At 38.6% G+C, this 19,395-nt stretch overlaps 1 protein-coding gene and 1 pseudogene across 3 annotated transcripts in view; one reads left to right on the top strand and one right to left on the bottom strand.

Moving 5' to 3' along the window:
- Cfap299 (cilia and flagella associated protein 299) overlaps positions 1-19,395 on the bottom strand; it is a 567,892-nt gene that overhangs the window by 426,595 nt on the left and 121,902 nt on the right. The window lies entirely within an intron of this gene.
- LOC110541877 (probable ribosome biogenesis protein RLP24) lies at positions 4,877-5,355 on the top strand (annotated as a pseudogene).

The raw sequence follows: 19,395 nt of genomic DNA, 5'->3' as shown, positions 1-19,395 counted from the left end.
GTCTCCAGACTTCAATTGTGAGTGGAAAGTTCATCTCCCTCTGGCTGTGAGGCTCCTGCAGGAGAGCATTTCTTTCTGTTTATAGCACTTACCATAAAGGAAGAGAGGGAAACCTGGCTTCAGTCTCACACCAGCACACTTCAGTCCCCGGTTCCACAGCCTGGACCAACCCCAGACCTCAGCTTGCGTCCAACCTTCAGTCCTACTTCTGCAGGCTCAGACCATCTGAGAGGCACAGGTGGTGTCAGGAAGGAGAGAGGATAAGAAGTGTGCCAGGAGGAAGAGATTGAAAGCTCTGGATCTCAGTTCACACTGGATCTCTTTTTCACGCTTTTTAGTCCTGGGGTCTCTCTAAACCACCCTTGGACATCACATAAGGAACTGTTCCTGCAGCATTCACATAGGATGTGGAGCACTTTTTTTGGTGGTGTCCACTGAGGCTGGTCCTCATGCTAACAAGTTTGTGTCCTCCCCTGTCAGTTGCTCTGCAGAGATCTCACTGAAATTAATAAGTTTCTTCACAGTTATAGCCTTTGTAGGAAACATTATGTGATGCCATCCTCTTTTTTTTCTTCACTGAGTCTCACTGTGGAGCTTTCAGTCCACCATTTTACCTGGAAGCAGTCTATAATTCTTTATCATTTGCCTTTCAGGTGTCATCAACTTTCTAAACACTTAAATCTATTAATACCAATCAAGTGCACACTTCCAGTGTTTACCACTCCAACAAAGGGTCGGATTTTTTGCATCAAAATAAGACAGGTTGCATTTGTTTGTAAGGCTGGGGTGTTACAGACAGACCACTTCAAATAAAAGATGTAAGGAATAATGGGAGCAGAATGAGGCAAAGGAGTGAGAGGCCATTTTTTTGGCCTCTTAGTAGAGGCAAAAACAAACAAACAAAAAATCTAGGAAAAAATTCAGACAGGTCATTTGAAAGCATCTCTTAGCTGAAAATCTAGTGTTGCTGGGAAAAAGAAAAGTATGTAGAAAGAGAAATAGGATAATATATATATATTATATATATATAAACAAATCTAAACAGCAATGACATTTTGCTTAGCACATGTCAATTAAGGTATTATTGAAAATGCTGGTTTTCAATTATATATATAATATATATATATATATATTAAAACAAAACATCTGTTCCCATTAAACATGTCTCTGATTAGTTACCTATATATTAGTACCTTCATTGGCTTATACCGATAAAAAATAACTATTCAAATTTGTCCAAATTTAGCAGCAACTCAAAAAGTGGATTATAAGTAAAGCAGATAAAGATGTGGCAGTTCTCTGTGTATCACCCAGCTTGAATACACATGGGTGTAACATTAATCTTTCCATTACCTCTATAAATTTGGTGCCAGCATAAATCTTGCCACAGATAAGAAGAATGAAGTAGAGAGAAGGCAAATGAACTCAACAAAGCAAAGTCACTCAGCCAGAAAGCAGATGAGTTGGATTTCAGCATGTGGAGTCTAGCTCTGGTGCCTGAGCTTGCACCACCAAGCTATCCAGTGGTTGGGAGCCCTGGGGCGGAAGGTGATACTATGAGTTAAATATAGATATTGACAACCAGTTGCCATCTCTATGTACAATTTCGTTTTCAAGCTTGTACTTCATAAACTGGAACTTCAAATGTCTGAATCTAATAAACATCTTAATTACATTGAGGATGTTGCTTTAAGTATTCAAATTTTTAAGTAAAAACATACAGTACAAACTAACCAATATTGCATTTTATTTTCACTAGCTGGTTTTTGGCACAGATTTAAATAGTAGAATTGTGTTAGAATGTGAATTTGGCCTTCCTTCTGGGCTAACTACATCATGTATCTTGCCATTACAGTAGTTCTGGAGAGCTAAATATTTGTGACTGTGTTTAGTTTAGAAAAATCTGCTTGTGCAATGACTTTGAAGCTGTATATTACAGATTCATCGCATCTGGTTCCTGTTTACAACTTCAGCCTTCCTACATATATTTATGAGAAACATAATGAAGTAAATTGGATGTCTATAAAGTTATTTTTACTAATGCAATTTGGCCTGACATAAAATCCTTGTGTTGAAGAATCATAAATTATTTCAAGCTCTCCGTTTTTAAATAACAAAGTAAATGTGTGAACAGGTACAAAAGAACAAACCATGAAAAATTTTTATAACACTAAATACTAGGTAGAAATAAAAAAGTGGTGTCTTGAATTCATCATTATAAAATAACAAAAATTAAAATAGTGAACACACTGAGCGATTGCTAAGCACTCAGCATTATTATGAATATTAATCACATCCTTACAAAATTTATCTCAAGAGCTACCATGATCACTGAGGCAAGAACTCAAAGATGGAATGAGAATTTAAGAAACTTTCATGAAGTCCAGAGCAAGTAAGTTGCAGAGAGGGGCTTTGAGGGTCGGCAGTGTGACTTCCTGCTCTTCATGAAGAACACTTTTCCTTTATCACTTTACGTCATGGTTCCTGTTATCTTAGTTATACATAGCTCATGCCAAGTGAAGGCCATCCTTGTCTCCTCAATCAGCTCTAATCATCTATGTTCATCTATGTTCTGTAAATGTATTTAGCCATGAGCTATTTTTAAGAAATTAACTATAATGAGTTTTTTTTTTATTTTCAAAACACATTTATCCTAGTATACAGCTTGCCTTACCACTTTCTTCAGCCTTGTTACTATCTAGGTAACCGATAAGGGAGAGAGATGTTTAATGGAACAAAAGTGATTCTGTTTTCATGTAGATAGCATAATTGTAGTCTACAGTATACATACTATAGTTTTATGATGTATATGCTGTTTTGTTTTTAAGGTAAAATAAATTTAGGAGGAACTTATGTATTTTCTTCCCCATAATTAACATTTATTTCAACCTGTTTAATATATATGAAAGATTATTCTGGTTTTTGAAAACACTCAAGAAGAATCTTAATAAAAGCCTTTAAGTGCTAATCAATAATTTTACAAACTTAATAAGTTTTTTAAAACCAATGTTTAAACATGTATGAATCCCTTGACACTTTATATGACATCTTACCTTTGGAGTTGTGATTTTTATAATGATTCTCAGGACAGCAATATTAAGTTAATATAACTTTAAAGAGGGACTTTTATTTTATGCTTGGTTAACTACAATTGCACATGCCATGGAAAAGACATAAAGATTCTCCTCACTCAGGCTTTAGGTCATCTGATGAGTGTGGGGTCAATAACTTTAGAGAATGGCTTATTATAATTTGTTTGATGGTTCTGGTCTTTAATAACACTCAAGGAAAATAAACACATTCTACATGCTGCATCGAAGCCATTGACTCCATGGTCTACTCAAATAGCATAACCCAGCACCCATGCTCTTACTCATCACACTGAAATTGCTTCTCCAACAGAAATGACAATAAAAATTAATCCAAAGTGCTGACAAGATCTTCTGATGGATCTGGGTACCATTATTTTCTCAAAAAACAAACAAACAATCTAAATTCATCTATATAGATAAATAAAATAAATAAATAAAGAGGAGAAGAAAATCAGAGGAATATAAAGTTACTATTTGTCCGAATAAAACATTGAATGCCCACTTTTCTAACTCAACACACAATGGGTCAGGAGACCAGCAGCCAGTGACCTCGCTCATGCAGTTTCATATCTAATACAGTACATTTTAGAATGAGGAATAATTGGAGTGTAAGGTTTGATTGTTTTGTTTATAAAATCATATCTCATCAAATAATTTCCAGGAACTCTTGTGTTCTTGCTCCAAAGCACCGCATGCTGCCTCAGAAATGTGGACAGTTTGTAGGTGTCAATTAAAAGTAAAGAAATGAGAAAAACAAATATGAATAGGGAGGTCCTGGAGGAGCAAAGATAATGAAAACACAAAGCAGATTCCAAATTCACACATTTCACTATTTTCCTCTTTCTTTTCCCATGCCTTTCTCTCTCTTTCCATCAAACAGAATACATTTTTTTAAAAAAAGAAAGTTTATCATATGGAGACATCATTTCACTTATGTTTCAATTCTGAATCCATTTTACTCATTTTCCTTGCTTCTGAATATAAAGTGTAAGCACAGAAAGTGGTCACAAGCAGAGATTAAAGGCATGCTGCACCTTTAAAAGAGAGCAACAGAACCAAAAAATCTGAGCACAGGCGTCTTTCCTGAGACTGATACTCCAACCAAGGACCATGCATGGAGATAACCTAAGACCCCTGCACAGATGTAGCCCATGGCAGTTCAGTATCCAAGTAGGTCCCATTGTAATAGGAACAGAGACTGTCTCTGACATGAACTGATTGGCCTGCTCTTTAATTACCTCCCTCTGAGAGGGAAGCAACAGAAGAAGACAATGCAGCCACTTCTTATGAGACCTAATTCACTAGAATCAGAAGGAAGGAAAAGAAGACCTCCCTTATCAGTGGACTTGGGGAGGGGCATGCATGCAGAGGGGGGAAGAAGGGAAGGATTGGGACGGGAGGAGGAAGGGAACCACAGGGGGGATACAAAGTGAATAAAGTGTAATTAATAAAGAATTTAAAAAAGAAAGCACTCCCATTCTTATGAATAAAGTTATAAAGTTTTCTTATGAAAAGGCCAAAGGTTCAATTATATTGGTCAATTCTGGGCCAAGATATTTTGTTCCAGTTGTAACAAAATCGGAGTTCTCAAACTTAATTGAATAAAGATTCATGTAATTCTTTTTCTTTTTTAATCTTTCTAGCTAATGACCTCAGGTCAAACAGAGCAGAACATAAGTACACATCCACACACTCTACATCAAAATTTATAGTTCATTGGAAATTTTTATAATGATTAAAAATCAATATTCAGTCTAGAAGGTGGACTCCCACGTGGGTTCATCATGAGGATAGAGACGTGTTATTTCTGTCACAGGCTGATCTACCCTGGCCATGGCATGATGTCTCATCCACAACGACTGCAAGGTGTTCTGATTCTGCAAATACAGGTGTTGTAAAAATATCAAGAAGAAGCAGAACCCACTCAAGGTCAGGTGGACTAAAGCCTTCAGGGAAGCAGCTATCAAAGAGCTCATGGTGGACAACTTATTTGAACTTGAAAAATATAAACTGTCAGGGAGAGCTATGGAATAAAACCATTGATGCAATGAAGAGAGTTGAAGAGATCAAACAGAAACGTCAGGCTAAATTTATAATGAATAGATTGAAGAAAAACAAAGAGCTACAGAAGGTTCAGGATGTCAGAGAGGTCAAGCTGAACATCCATCTCATCGGGGCTCCTCTTACAGACAAAGGAGAACAGCTGGAGGGAAAAATGGTACAGCAGTCAGGGGAGGATGTGGACATGGAGGATGCTTCCTAATGGTGCTGCCTGCAACCAGCCCCAGGCATACTGGGAACCAGTGGAGACTGTGGTCCCCAAGTTATTGATTGGTTACATAAGGTCCCTCGGAGAGTGGTCATTCATGTGCTTCCCTCTTAAGCTGCAGCGTGGAAAAGCATCTGGCTGTAAATGTTAGGTCTCAGCTCAGCATTCTGCCTCACTGTGTCAGGTTCACACAAACACAAAAGTTTGTGTTTAGACGAGGATGTAGGCATAACATGGCTGAGCCACTGTATAATGGCACCTGGCAGTATTTCTGTGCTGACTGTCACTAGCACGAAATTTGTAATGATATATTTTCCTTGCACTTGGATATTCTGTTTATTTCGGTTTTTGGAGTGGAGATCACACAAGGAATTAACTATTCTCCTGACAACCTCAGTCTCTTTTGTTTTGGTCTAGTCTGTTTATAGCTTCTTATAGTTACATAATGGCTGCATACGATGCATTATGTTGGGCTGTTGGACCTGCTTCAGCCATTTTAGTAGGCAGTTGTAATGTTGGGGCTGGGTAGGTTGAATATACTTTGCCTGGATGGTACATTATTTTTGGAGAGTGCTCAGTTCCAGGTTATGACTTCTCCAGGTTATGACTACTGTCTCAACATACTCCTCTCTCCCTCCAGCCCAGCAGTGGTATAGAAGCAGAAGAATCCTGGTACTTTTCAGAATTTATTGTGTAGTTTTCCTTTTTGTTTTTTTGAGACAGGGTCTCTCTGTAGCTCTGGCTGTTTTGAAACTATGTAGAGCAGGGGGCCTTGAACTCACAGGGATCCATCTTCCTCTGTCTCCTGAGTGCTGGGAGTAAAGGGGTACACCATAACACCCAGCAGTGTTGTTTTTTTGTTTGTTTGTTTTTATTTTTTTTTTACTTTCTTTAAAAATCCAACCAAAGAAAAAGAAACTCTTGGTTTTGGAAAATAGAATTTATGGATAGAATGCTGCCTATTATTTGTATATAAATAAAACCCTTTACAAAGTTAAAAAATCAATATTCTATACCTTAAAATAAGATGCTCATTAAAAAATATAATATAGTACCAGGACCTAGTCTAAGAAAATGTGAACTTAGTGGCGAAGGTGGGGGTCATGAGCACTCATGGTATTTATGAAGGCCAAAGCACAGTTAGTAGGACTTGGTTCTCCCTTTCCACCATGTGTATTCCAGGCTCGGGTTCTGATCCTTGACAGCAAGCACACTTATTCGCTGAGCACTCTCAGAGATGAGCACTGATACTGTCTACCAGTGACTCAGCTTTCACAGCCCCACCTTTCCAAGCTTCTGTGCATGCTTTGTGAGTGCTGGATACTATTAATTTTTCTAGCCCATTTTTCTACAGGAGTGAGGTAGCATTACCTTCCACATCTCACCCAGTGCCCACTGTGAGCTCGTCATCAAGCGGGGTGTGCTGTCAGGTACAGGTTGAGGTTCTCTTGGAGGTTTTGCATATGGCTGTCCAGCTGTACTGGCCCCATTTGCTGAACCAACTTTGACTTTGCTAACAGGTTACTTTTCCACTTCCGCCACCACTAACTGGAGCTCATGTCAGTACAGGAGGTGGTAATAATTAACCTGGCTGTAACTTGGTAACACACGTGGAGCAGGTGTTTTTAAGGGCAGAAACACAGAAGAGGAAAAAAAAATTCTGTCTGGGACACTGGGAAAAAGGTTCCCATGTAATTTACGAGACCTTGTACAAATTGAAAACGTGGAAGACCTTTTTCTCAGCAATGAAGATAATGACAGGGTTGGAGAGATGGCCCAGCGGTTGAGAGAGCATGTCCTTCCAGAGAACATGGGTTTGGTTCCCAGAACTCATTCTGGCATGTAACTGTCTATAGCTTCAGTTTCATTGTGTCTGATGGCCTCTTAAGCATCTTTGGAGACCAGATATACCTGTGGTGCACCTATCGGCAAAATACCTATATACATAAAAAATACAATAAATAAATCTTTCTTTAAAAAATAAGATGATGACAGCATTAGGTCAGACATGGGGTCCTGCTAAGCACAGAATACCTGGAGCTGCACCTTTGGCTCTGCTGAAGATAGGCATGTAGGTGATGAATCTGTGACCAATGAAAAAAACACCAGTTTGTTGTTGTTGGGTTTTTTGTTTTTTTGGTTTTTCTTTTTTTGGTACATGAGATATGTGCTGTGGTATGAATAAAAAAAAAAAAAAGTCTCGGTCAGCAATGCACAGAATGGCCACAAGATGAGACAAAGCCATGGGAATTTCTAAGCAATTCATGGTCTCAGTCCTTACAGTAATGAAATAATATGTGTCTCATATTTTGGATTAAAAAAGGATAATTATTAAAAAAAAAGATGTTCAAAAGTGAGTGATCGCTTCTGGTGCAGTCTATTTAATGACATCATTCACAATGGACAACACCAAATAAATAATTACATACCTGAAATGAATAATGTTCTTCAAGCAATGACAAATGTTTCTGCTAGTAACTACACTTCAAAACTATGTAGCTTTGTAAGAGCCGAATGTGGCTTCAACATTCACACTGAGTGGGCAACATTTGAAGACTTAGCTAAGGAAAACTCTTAAACATGTATAGTAATACATTCTTGATTGCAGGCTACATTCACATGAGCAAATAGAAAATCCTGATATTTATTAAGCTTGAATTTTAGCCCAACCTCACTTTAAAGCACACACATATTAAAACTCTGTTTCCTCTATAAGCGGAGTATAGCTGTCAATAAATAAATAAAATTTGGTCCTCTCTTTTTAGGCCTACTCTAAAACACTTCCAGAAAAATTAAAGATTTGATGTATTTTTAGCATGCTACAAGCTAATAAAATATAGAGGGCTTGCTGTTAATTTTTATACAGTGTTTAAAACTAAACTAAAATAATTTCATATATTTAGACTTTATGCTTAAATGCTGCAAATAATTAACACCAGCCATATGAAGGTATCAACGTCCAACTATATTACATCCTGTGGTTTAAAACCCTCATCCTCTTCCTTAGTCACAAAAAATCCTTTCTGGGGTCAGGAAATCATCAACAGGGTTAGATGCCAGAAGGGCGAAACCTTTAGAGCTGACTTTCAGCTCTGCAAAGCTGTGGTTCTGGGTCTAAAAGGCACTCAAGTACGTGTCATATTGTTCTGTGGCAACTTGTCATTTGGCCTGCTCTGGTGTCTGGAGATCTGCATTCCAGAAGAGGCCTATAAAGATTGAGGGGAGGAGGCAATTCAACATGAACTGGTATTGCTTGGTATTAGGTCTGAAATCCTGAAAGTTGCTGGATGTGACTTTTATCTCATTCCTAGACAAAATAGGCAGGAACTCCTGGTATTGATGATCAAGTATTGAATTCCTAGAGTGTGTAAATTATTCTTATACAGATCTCAGGTAAATACAAGATCAGAGGAATCTCCCTTCCACAGTCCTCGTAGAAGATATGTTTGCCAATCAGAGCCTTATGAAGTCTTGCCATGTGTCATCCTTGTGGTCCCTGGGATGCAGCTGTGCAAGTGCTGTCAACTCTCCTGTGAATACTGCAGCTCCCCAAGCCAAGGATATGCATTAGCCAAGATTTTCAATGTGTGAAGAAAGGAAATGTGTGAAGCAGGTACAAAGCTTCAGTTACAAGTTCATCTTTTTGAGAAAATAGCACTATTTAGTGTAATAATTTAACTTCTGAACTCATTTAAACTCTGGCTACTTTTGCTCACAACTGAGTCTAGCTGCCAAGGGGCATGTACATGCCTGGGGTCCATGCTCATACCCACTGAGTCATCTTTGGGATTCACATAGAAATCAGAGATTTCAACTGAGATTATATATCTGAAAAAACCAAACTTTCATCTATAAGGTCCTATGTACCATCTCCCTCTACTGCTTTCATGAATGCACTGAATATCTAAGGATTTGTTAGTCACTGTAAAGTACGCCCCACAATGCAAGCATTTACAAGCAGCCTCAGCCCAGTAGCCTAGACAGGCCACCATTTCTACAGTGAATCTCAGCTCTGCCATGAAAGTAAGCTCTAGGTTGCTGGAAGTTCAAAGCTGTGAAGGTTCTTTTCGGTTCAGCTCATGGAGGGAGGCAAGTAAAGTGTGGGACTGTTCTTTCAGGGACTCCCTAAGACTGGGTCAAAGCCAAAAGATGTCCCGTTTGACCTCCTTTCTTGCTATCTCCATCCCAATGCTTTTCAATCAAGACATGCTCTTGCTTTTTCATTTTTTCTTTTTTTTCCCCTCCAGTGTTTTCATGACCTCAACCCTTCTCTAGAGCCTTGGTATTAGTTTTATATAGGGGGCAAATTAATTGATAACACTTTGAAAGTATAAGCAGCCCCAAAATAAAAGAAGCACCTTCTAACAAGAGCAAACCAAGCAGGGCTGATGAAATGGAGTTCTTTTTGATGCACGTTTCTTTCCTATTATGTTTATTATGTTGGAGAGAAAAACACAAAACGAAAAGTTATTTATAAGGGACTGTGATGGCTAACCTTAATTGTCAAGTTAAGAGAATCTAGAATCATCTGGAATATGGGTTTCTACGCACATTTGGAGGGACTGCCTTGATTACACAAATGAAGAAAGCCCATTTACTGTGTGTGCAACATCCATAGACATAAGGTTATTATGTAATTCAAATGCTGGTTGCTGTTCCCCCCACATCTGATCGAAATTCTTGTTCTGAGTATCACCTGTCTCAATGTGTGTAAACACTGCTCCCCAAATGTCCCCTGATACACCAAGAAATCAGCTGACAGCCAATCACTGAAGCAATTTACAAAACGTTGGTCAGTGTATTTACAAATTAAAACATAAAAAGTAGAAATGGAGCTAAGGTACAACTCACCATTTGAGTGTTTGACTGTCACACTTGAGGCCCAGGGCTTGACCCCATCACTATCAAAACCCTGGGGGTGGAGATGATCAAATCAATAAAATGTCAACGTAGAGTCTGGGCAGATGGCTCTGTGGGTAAGTACTTCCTTTTCAAACATAAGAACCTGAGTTTGAATCCCCAGAACCCACAAAAAAAGCTAGTCACAGACACTGGCAGATCCCAAGAGCTTGCTGGCCATCCAGCCTAAGTGAAATGGCAAGCTTCCAGTAACACAGAAAATGATAAAAGACTTTTGACATTCTGATTTGGATTCCACATACAGTCACAAAGGTGTGTGTACACACTCATATTTTCAGGCATGCAACCCCCCCATATATGTATGCATGCACATATACGCACACATTAACATGTGCACATGCACACACGCACATACATACCCACACACACAGAGGTGTTGCTAATTTCAGAGTATAAATGTATTAGTATAAAAAAGTGAAATTCATACTAACTCCTTCCCTCTAAAGAAATAACACACCTTTTTCAGTACAATCTAAATATAGGGTTTTTTTTTTTTTCAACTTTTGCCTTGGATACAGTGGACATGACGTAACATGTAAGGTTTCAATTATGGATTTTTCTTGCATACCAGCTGAGACCAACTTTTAGAATGTGTCCAGCTAGTATAATTAAAGTTATTTTGAGCCTGAATAATTACAGTGTAGAGTATAAGGATACAACTTATTTTAAGTGTCATCTCTCTGTACATGGAAATCAGTTACAATTTATCATGTTAAGTGAAGGAAACCCAGTATAATTCCCTGGTGAGTAGAGCTTCTAGAACCTAAGAGCCTAGCACCAAGGCCTAGCTTTTGTATCTGTAATATATTTACGACACTTTAAAGAAAGAAAACACCCCTGAGCGCTTGAAGAGAAAGCAGGGAAAGCACTCAGAACACAATTGGCAGAAATGATACTCAAAATGGAAATTAGATTAAATCAGAGCAGGCAAAGAAAACAGGGATAAATACCTGACTGACATCTCTTTTTGAGATATAATCAGCATGACTTGTGGTGATAGGTTAGTACTTCAACTGAACATTAACTTTCCAAAAGATTTTCATATAACCGAGAAAGCAATGCTAGTGCTAAAAATTAATGCAACACTGCTGTCTTGAAAAGTAGCCTTAATTCCTTTTATAGGGTGAAGTTATAAAGGTCCCAAATGCACTAACAGTTTTTGAAACAATATGCCTTAGGAACATAAAAGAGCAAAAAAGACCCTGTGATAATTTAAGGACTATCACTCCTGTCATAAATTTAGAACTTTATCACTGATCTCACCTGTAACCCTGCCTTGAACATCTGAACAACTGAGCTGAAGTTGACAGCTCCCTCCCCGAGCACCAGGACCCAGACATGCACACATGCTTACTATAAATGAAGAGAGGTACCTCCATGAACAGGTGTGAAAAAGAGGAGAGGCTGCATGATGTCTAGATCTTGAAATGATAATAATAAAAAGAAAAAAAAACCTGGAATTCTGTTAAAATGATTAAGAGAAAAATTTCTTTTAATCTGAATAAATCCACTTCTTAATTAACATGCAAATAATATCAGTGGTACATTTTTTTTTTCAGCGTGGTGAACAATGAGTTTTATTGAAGTTGCTTACAGATATATGGTCAAGGGGTTATTTACAGGCACAGAAATGACTCAGACAGCTACAACATCAAAGCCTACCCCTGCATGGGTAACAGCTCACAGAAGCTGGGGACCTGGAGCACACTGCACAGCCAGGCAGTTCAACAGGTTGGAAATTGTGTTTTCTGAATGACTGACTCAGTCTAAATCTCTTCTAGGCATCTCAGCTGGCTTCTGCCTCGTTCAAAAGGCTGGTCTTATTCATTCTTCCTTGTGTCTTGGCTCGTCTGCAAGTCTCTCTGCAGCTTTATTGATTAATCTAGGAGGAAAAGGCCTGGCTAATATGGTCAATTTCAGGGACTTCTTGGAGCTATTTTTTTTTTTTTTCAATGCAGTTTATTCAGGAACATTGAACAATCCTCGGACCCCGGGGAAAGCCAGCCCACAGCTTAAATAGCCTCTGGGTAGCCAACCCAGGCGTGCCACGGGGGCAATGCAGATAGGTCCACATACATGGAAGCAAGCCAGATCCTCGGTCTTAGCCAAATGTGGAGTTGTTCCTGACATAGAACACTCACCATCGGGAAGGTGGAAGGCGGAAACCAGCTCCATCTTTAAGGCATAGCATTCCGCAGCTCTCTACAGTTCCCCCTTTTTGTTTTAGACGCATCAGGCAAGAGTAGAGGTCTGATCTCTGATATTAGAAATAAATTGGGACTTTGTACAGATGTTCATTTAGGTGTCATCCACCCAAAGAGCATCGGACCCGTCCGATACCTTTTTCTCAGAGGCGGGACCTGGGGCATCAACCCGCATGCAATCAGACATGCTCTTCTCTGGGTCCAAAGCGGCTGACCCTGAGTGCAGTGCTTAGCCTCGCATCCTGAGCGTATCATTTTAGCTTTTTATGGTATCCAACCATGCTTGGGGAGAATGTCTTGCTTCAATGGCTGTAAAGGCCTGAATGATCATGACTGCATCACACTGTTGTGAGACTCTAATCTTGCATATATACCACAGGCAAACCAAGGAGACCAACACCAGAAGGCCTGCTAACACTCCCATGCCCGCCCATTCCTTGATGATTCATGGCTGCAGCAATCCATGTTGATAATCCTGTGGCTAGTCCTGCGTCCACTCCGGTAGAATTTACTGTGACAATGGCCACTCTCAGCTGCTCCATCGTAGTATCGAATTCTCCAGTCCAATTACCTAAAATATAGCTCGACAATTGTTTAGACAGATTTGCAGCGCAGGAAAAATTCTCATGTTGTATGCTAGTGACACAAAGTCCAGCATACTTTCATTGACAGCCAGGTTGAGCGATTTGCCATAGGGTATCAATTTGCTCCTGCAAGAGGTCAATCCTCTGATTGAACACCATCAAGCTTCCTTTTAGTTGAGCATTAATTCCTTTATGTACAACTAAGGCATGAGCTACATTGGCTAAATGATTATTCAGGGTCTGAGCAGTCTGCCCAGTATGACTCATGGCTAATGCCCTGGTGGTAGCTCCAACAGCCGTCAATGAGATGGTAGTAACAATGGTGGCTGTAGTTCCAAGATCCCTTTTCTGTCTGAAGAGAGTCATAGCGTGAGGGGCATCAATGGGCATAGGCACCCAGTGAGGTGCCTATTTTACATTTTATCATGTAAAATAATGCTCTTAGAATTTACTTCATGGAGTTCGGTTAACTATGGGTAGGCAGATGGTTAGATTCTTTGTGTATCTTGTACTAAAACTCTATGAACTCGACAATGAATTCAACAGCTATAGCACCACCATAACTCACCTTTATCTGTTTATGTTTGCACATCACCTGTATTTGCTTAAGTATGAATAGAAGTTTACAAGACAAGACTAAAAAAAGAGTTATTTGATATTATTAAAAGAGCTTTGAGGCAAATAAAAAATGTGAGCAAATATCAATTTGCCCACTTCAAAATTTACTAAAAGCCACCTGGATTCTTTACATTGCCCTACTAGTCAATGCAAAGTCAATCAATTCAAACCACAGAGCTACTAAAGTTTCTTCCACAACTTCTCTTTTTCTCCAAATTCATGAAAGAAAATTAAAACAATCAGAGTTCTACAAATTTCATCTGCAGCATTTCTCAGAACAATGAGCCCTGGGCTGTTATTCAGCTTCTCTCCACGGACAAACACAATAACTTGACTCCAGTGTTATTATCTTTGTATGTATGTGATTGCCTCTGACTCCAACAATTGCCACATAAATATTGAAAAATTTTCCCCACACCCACGAATTTCTTGCTCAGGCATCAGTGTCTGAAGGCCTCATCTGGATTTAGAATTACGAAAACTTCTTAAAATAAAAACGGACGTTAAAAATTACCTATCCAACTCAGTCTGGGCGTTCATGAATACCAGTGTTTTATATGTAAAGATGCAATAGAGTACAGTGTCATTCTTATTTCTTACATCTACATGTCATCTCTCACACTGTTGTAAGGAAGACAGTATAAAATAAACACATCTGAATTCATCTCCAAGCAGAAAATAAGAAAGAAAATTTCAAAACCAAAGGAAGATTCTAATCTGTGTGACAAGAGGTAGGTTGGGAGATTTCCAGTCAGAATTGTGAGCTGAAAGCAGAGGTTGCCATAATTTCACAGAAAAGCAGATCAAGTGAGATTCTGGCATTCTTCTTAAAACTGAACTAAAAAGCATTATTTTGATGGTTCTAATCCCCTAATAAAACCCTTCAATCTTAACTGATACTCTACAAAGCAAGGTTAAAACCTTTTAGCATAGCACTCATAGGACTTCATATTCTTCTCAAGGTAATTTCCTCTGCCAAAGCCAACCTCACGTTTCTGCTAAATGTCCCTTATGTATAAGAGAACACTTGAGACTGATTTGCTCTGATCTCTGTCTGCATTGACCTCCCTCTTCCAACTTTGTTTGTTCGTTTGTTTTTTGTTTTTGCTTTTTGTTCTTTTTCCTGGTGAGCAGCTCTTACTCATCATTTATCACTTTGGGAAAATCCTTCTATTCCCTTCCACACTTATACAGACTCAATAGGCCTATGTGGAACTCTTTTAAGGTTCATTATATTAGTATTTTCCAAAGATGCTCTACCATATTGGTTCTAAGAGCACTAAAGCAATGACTAGCATGGCACAATACCACACACATAAAATAAGGACAAACATACCTTGACAATTATTAGCAGCAATAGGAGTTAAGGCTCACTTAACATGAGAGAAACCTTGCCTGATACTGGAAGTCTAGTCAACTACCTGGGACTAGTAAAGTCGTAAGTCTTGGAAGAAAATCGTCATCTCCCCCATTACTAAACTAGCATAATTAGTAACTACATCTAAATATACATAAGTGTCCTCACCTCTTCATCAATAAAAAATATTACATTGCAACATTCAGAGACCATTATAGAAAACTACAACCAATAAAATGCAGAGAATAAGAAACCACATGGTATCCCGCCACAACTGATATATCTACAATACAACTCCTGCACCTAAGGCTCAAAGATCATAGCAAGATGGGAAGAAAGATTGGAAAAGCCAGAAGAGCAGAATTTTCATTGAGATTTTGTTTCTTAGAAATGACAGAGAAGCTTCACCAACAGAGTCTAATCAAATGGCTGCCTAAACAAGGCCTGAACAAAAGATGTCGCCAAGAGATGGGTAAACATGGAAGGGGAAAGGTAATGGGGCCTAAACCCTAGACAATGAAATACAAACAACTTGTGAGCAGTTTTTCCCCACAGAAGAGCCCCTGACTTAACTGTCCCATACCAAACAGTAATGCCTTAAATCAAATACAGACGAGTAACTTCATAATTCATAATGACAACACAGATTATATTTACATATTTAGGAATATATATACATATATACCACATATATTGTTGTTGTGTGTGTATATGTGTGCAATAAGAATTAAAAACAGAGACCATGATTTTAAAAAAGAATGAGGGGAAGGGTGCATGGGAATAGTTAGAGGAAGGACAGGGAAGATGAAAATGACTTTAATTTCAAAGAAAAATTTTCAAGTTAGAGTCCTCCTAAAGTCAAATATACCACAAACAAAAACAAAAACAAAAAACATGCCAAGTGGAAGTGAAGAAGGAGATGAGAGAATTCGAGGCAGCAGTAGAAAAGCTTCACAAGCAGGTTCACTCAAGTGGAAGCTGGTGAGATGTTTCAGAGAGCAATGGTAGCTGCCATCAAGACTGCTGACCTGAGCTTGATAAGTGAGCCCCACACATTGGAGAGAAGGGACTCCCACGAGCTGTCCTTTGATATCTACAAGTGCTCAATAGAATGCATGTACCCATTCCAGTACAAGATAAATTTAAAATGTAGTAAATGTTTCAAGTGGACTCTGGGATCCAATTATACTACAAATTATCAGAAACACTGATCACTAATTTGCTTAACTTGATGTGCTATGACTGCCAGTGTACATGCTTCAGTGGGCTTTATTAAAACTCTAGTGCAATAATACAATTAGGATAATTTTAGACAGCTAGCATATTAGCATATATTTACCTACATTCTTTTCTAAATGAATGAAATCACCTTCCACTTGGTTGAACAGTAATTTGGAGGACTTTAAGGATCCAGTAAATCCAAAATGCTACAGTGAACATGTAGGAGACTGGTGAGGGCAAAAAAAGATTTTTTTTTTAAAGAAGGGATACTAGACCTATAAGATAGGATAAACATACTGAAATCTGTACACCTAAAGAAGATAAACAAGAAAGAGGACCCGGGTTAAGATTATCAATCCTCACTTAGAAAGACAAATGGGATGGACATTGGAAGTAGGAGAAAACAAGTAACAGGAGAATCTGAGCAAGGAGGACGACCCTGGATCAATCCTCACTCAGAAAAACAAATGGGATGGACCTTGGAGTAAGGAGCAACAGGACGCAGGGCGGGAGCCTACCACAGAGGGCCTCTGAAAGACTCTACCTAGCAGTGTATCAAAGCAGATGTTGAGACTCATAACCAAACCTTCGGCAGAGTGCAGGGAATCAGATGAAAGAAGGGGGAGTTAGTATGACCTGGAGAGGACAGGAGATCCACAAGGACCAAATATATCAGGGCACAGGGGTCTTTTATGAGACTGTTTCTCCAACCAAGGACCATGTAGGGCTATAACCTAGAACCCCTGCTTGGAGGTAGCCCATGGTAGCTCAGTATCCAAGTGGGTTCCCTAGTAAGGGGAACAAGGACTATTTCTGACATGAGCTCAATGGGTGGCTCTTTGACACCCTCCGAAGGGAGGAGCAGCCTTGCTAGGCCACAGAGGAGGACATTGCAGCCAGTTCTAAAGATACCTGATAAGCTATGGTCAGATGGAAGGGGAAGAGGATGTCCCCTATCAGTGTATGTCCCCTATCAGGGAGGAGATAAGGGAGGATGGGATTGGGAGGGAATGAGTGAGGGGCCACAGCTGAGATACAAAGTAAATACCTTGTGATTAATATAAAAAAATAAAAATTATAAAATAAAGAAATAAAATCACTTCCTCTGGTTAATATTTTAGAAGCTGGTCCAGAGCAAATGGTACCAATATTGTGACGTTGGTGTCTTACTCATGAGCATCGGAAACAGACGCTGAGTAGGATGCATGTGTGAGACAGATGGAACTTGTATTTCTATCAGATGAAATTAAAGATTTATTGAATATAATGCCAAATACCACAAATATTAAACCATCTAAGAATAAATTTATCATGGCTTTGACAGCCATTTCAACAAAAAATAACAGGTTATTCCAAGAAATGAGACGATTAAATACATGGAGCTAATAGAGCACTGCAACTGAAAGCAGTAAACTGGAGACTGATTTTATTAATACAGTACAGCTTGCACAGATTTAGAGCTCCAGATTAAATTTTAATAAGAGATAGTGGGGCTCCTAAATGTAAACTATTAGGCGATGCTTTTAATTAGCTCTCTCAGGTAGAAATTGGTGAAACAGAATGGAGAGAGTTACTCTCCATGCACTACAGAAGAGGTGGCAGTTTTTAGGGACCTGGGGACCAAATGGCTCCCCCCACCTTCATTGTTAAGTAAATGGAATTGCCTACCATAGAGAAATACTGCTTTCTTTTTTGTTTTGAAGCAGACAATCATGTTGCGCAGGCTGACCTTCAACTCCCTCCAAAGAAGAGTCTGGCTTTGAACACTTTCTCCCCTTGCCTCTACCTTCATTACATTAGGATCACACATGTACATACACCACTCCCAATGACTCCACCCACTGTCTGCTGTCTACTTTGAGAACTTCTGACAAAAGAAAGTTTTGATGTCATCTGTAATATCACCTAAGTACAAAATGTAGGAATTTTCTCTAAACAAAAAGAAAATTGCCAACTATAATTTTGAACTTTCATTAAAAACTTTACAATGAGCAAGAATTGGCTGCTAAATGTGCTTATAATATTTCTTTATGTGATTTCATAAAGGCTTATTTTAAATAGAGGTGAAATTTGTTCTCATTGTAAATCTTATTTTCAAGAAAAGTAAATCATGTAAGAATAACATAGGAAAGAAAGGAGAACTTCAGCCAAATTAAACAGTCTTCTTTCCCTTTTCTTACCACCTTCAGTATAAAATATTATGCTAAATTTTATCATCTTGGAGGAATATTAGATTTTTATAAATGTACATATTCCTCATCACGATGAAATAGCATGTAGCATATAAATTTAAATTTTCATCTTATTAAACAAATATGGATACATCTCTTCCTAATGAGAAAAGTGTTGGAATTAAATACACTGGAATTAATACATTTCCATTGTTGTAGATACTTACTTTACCATTTCTGAGTCTTTATAACACATATCAACCAATTAATTCCACAAATATTGAATATGTATTATGTTCTAATCACTTAAATATAGGAGTGTAATTGATAGAAACTAGAGAAGAGAGGAGAGAGGAGGAAAGAAAAGGAGAAAAGGGGAGGGGAGGAGAGGTAAGAAGAGGGAAGGAAAGAGACAAAGTAGAGTCAAAGAATGAAATGAACAAAGAATGAAATCAGTTAGGGTACTTGCATGGCAACAGTGCAGGATAGCAGAGTTGAGGATAATTTGAAAGGCTTGAGGCACCTTTTGAAGATAGAGCCATTAGATTTTTCTGATATGTTGGATGTGAAAGATGTGAATAAGGGAAGAATCTACATTCCCTTTAAAACAATTCAGCTGATCAATAATGCTGATAATATTGACTGAGATAGGAAGAACAGAAAAAGTAATTTGTATGAAGAACAAGGTAAGAATCAAGTAATCTGCTACTTTCAAAAATATGATATATTGAGGTCTCTTCCTGCTGCCTGTGGATCCAGATGCAGAACTCTCTATTACCATGTCTTCCTGCACACCACCATCTTCCCACCATGGGAACAACGAACCAAGCCTCTGAAACTACAACAGTTCCAGCCTCTGGCCCATGGCACAGTGAGTCACCTTCCCAAAGAGATTATCCTAGCTGAACCCCAGGTTAGAAGCCTCTACCACAGGCCCCTGCCCAAAGGTCCAACTAGGA

Source organism: Meriones unguiculatus, chromosome 3 (genome assembly GCF_030254825.1).
Source record: "Meriones unguiculatus strain TT.TT164.6M chromosome 3, Bangor_MerUng_6.1, whole genome shotgun sequence".
NCBI lineage: Eukaryota > Metazoa > Chordata > Mammalia > Rodentia > Muridae > Meriones > Meriones unguiculatus.
Note: the sequence above shows the minus strand (reverse complement) of the source record. Positions and strands in the feature narration are given on the sequence as shown.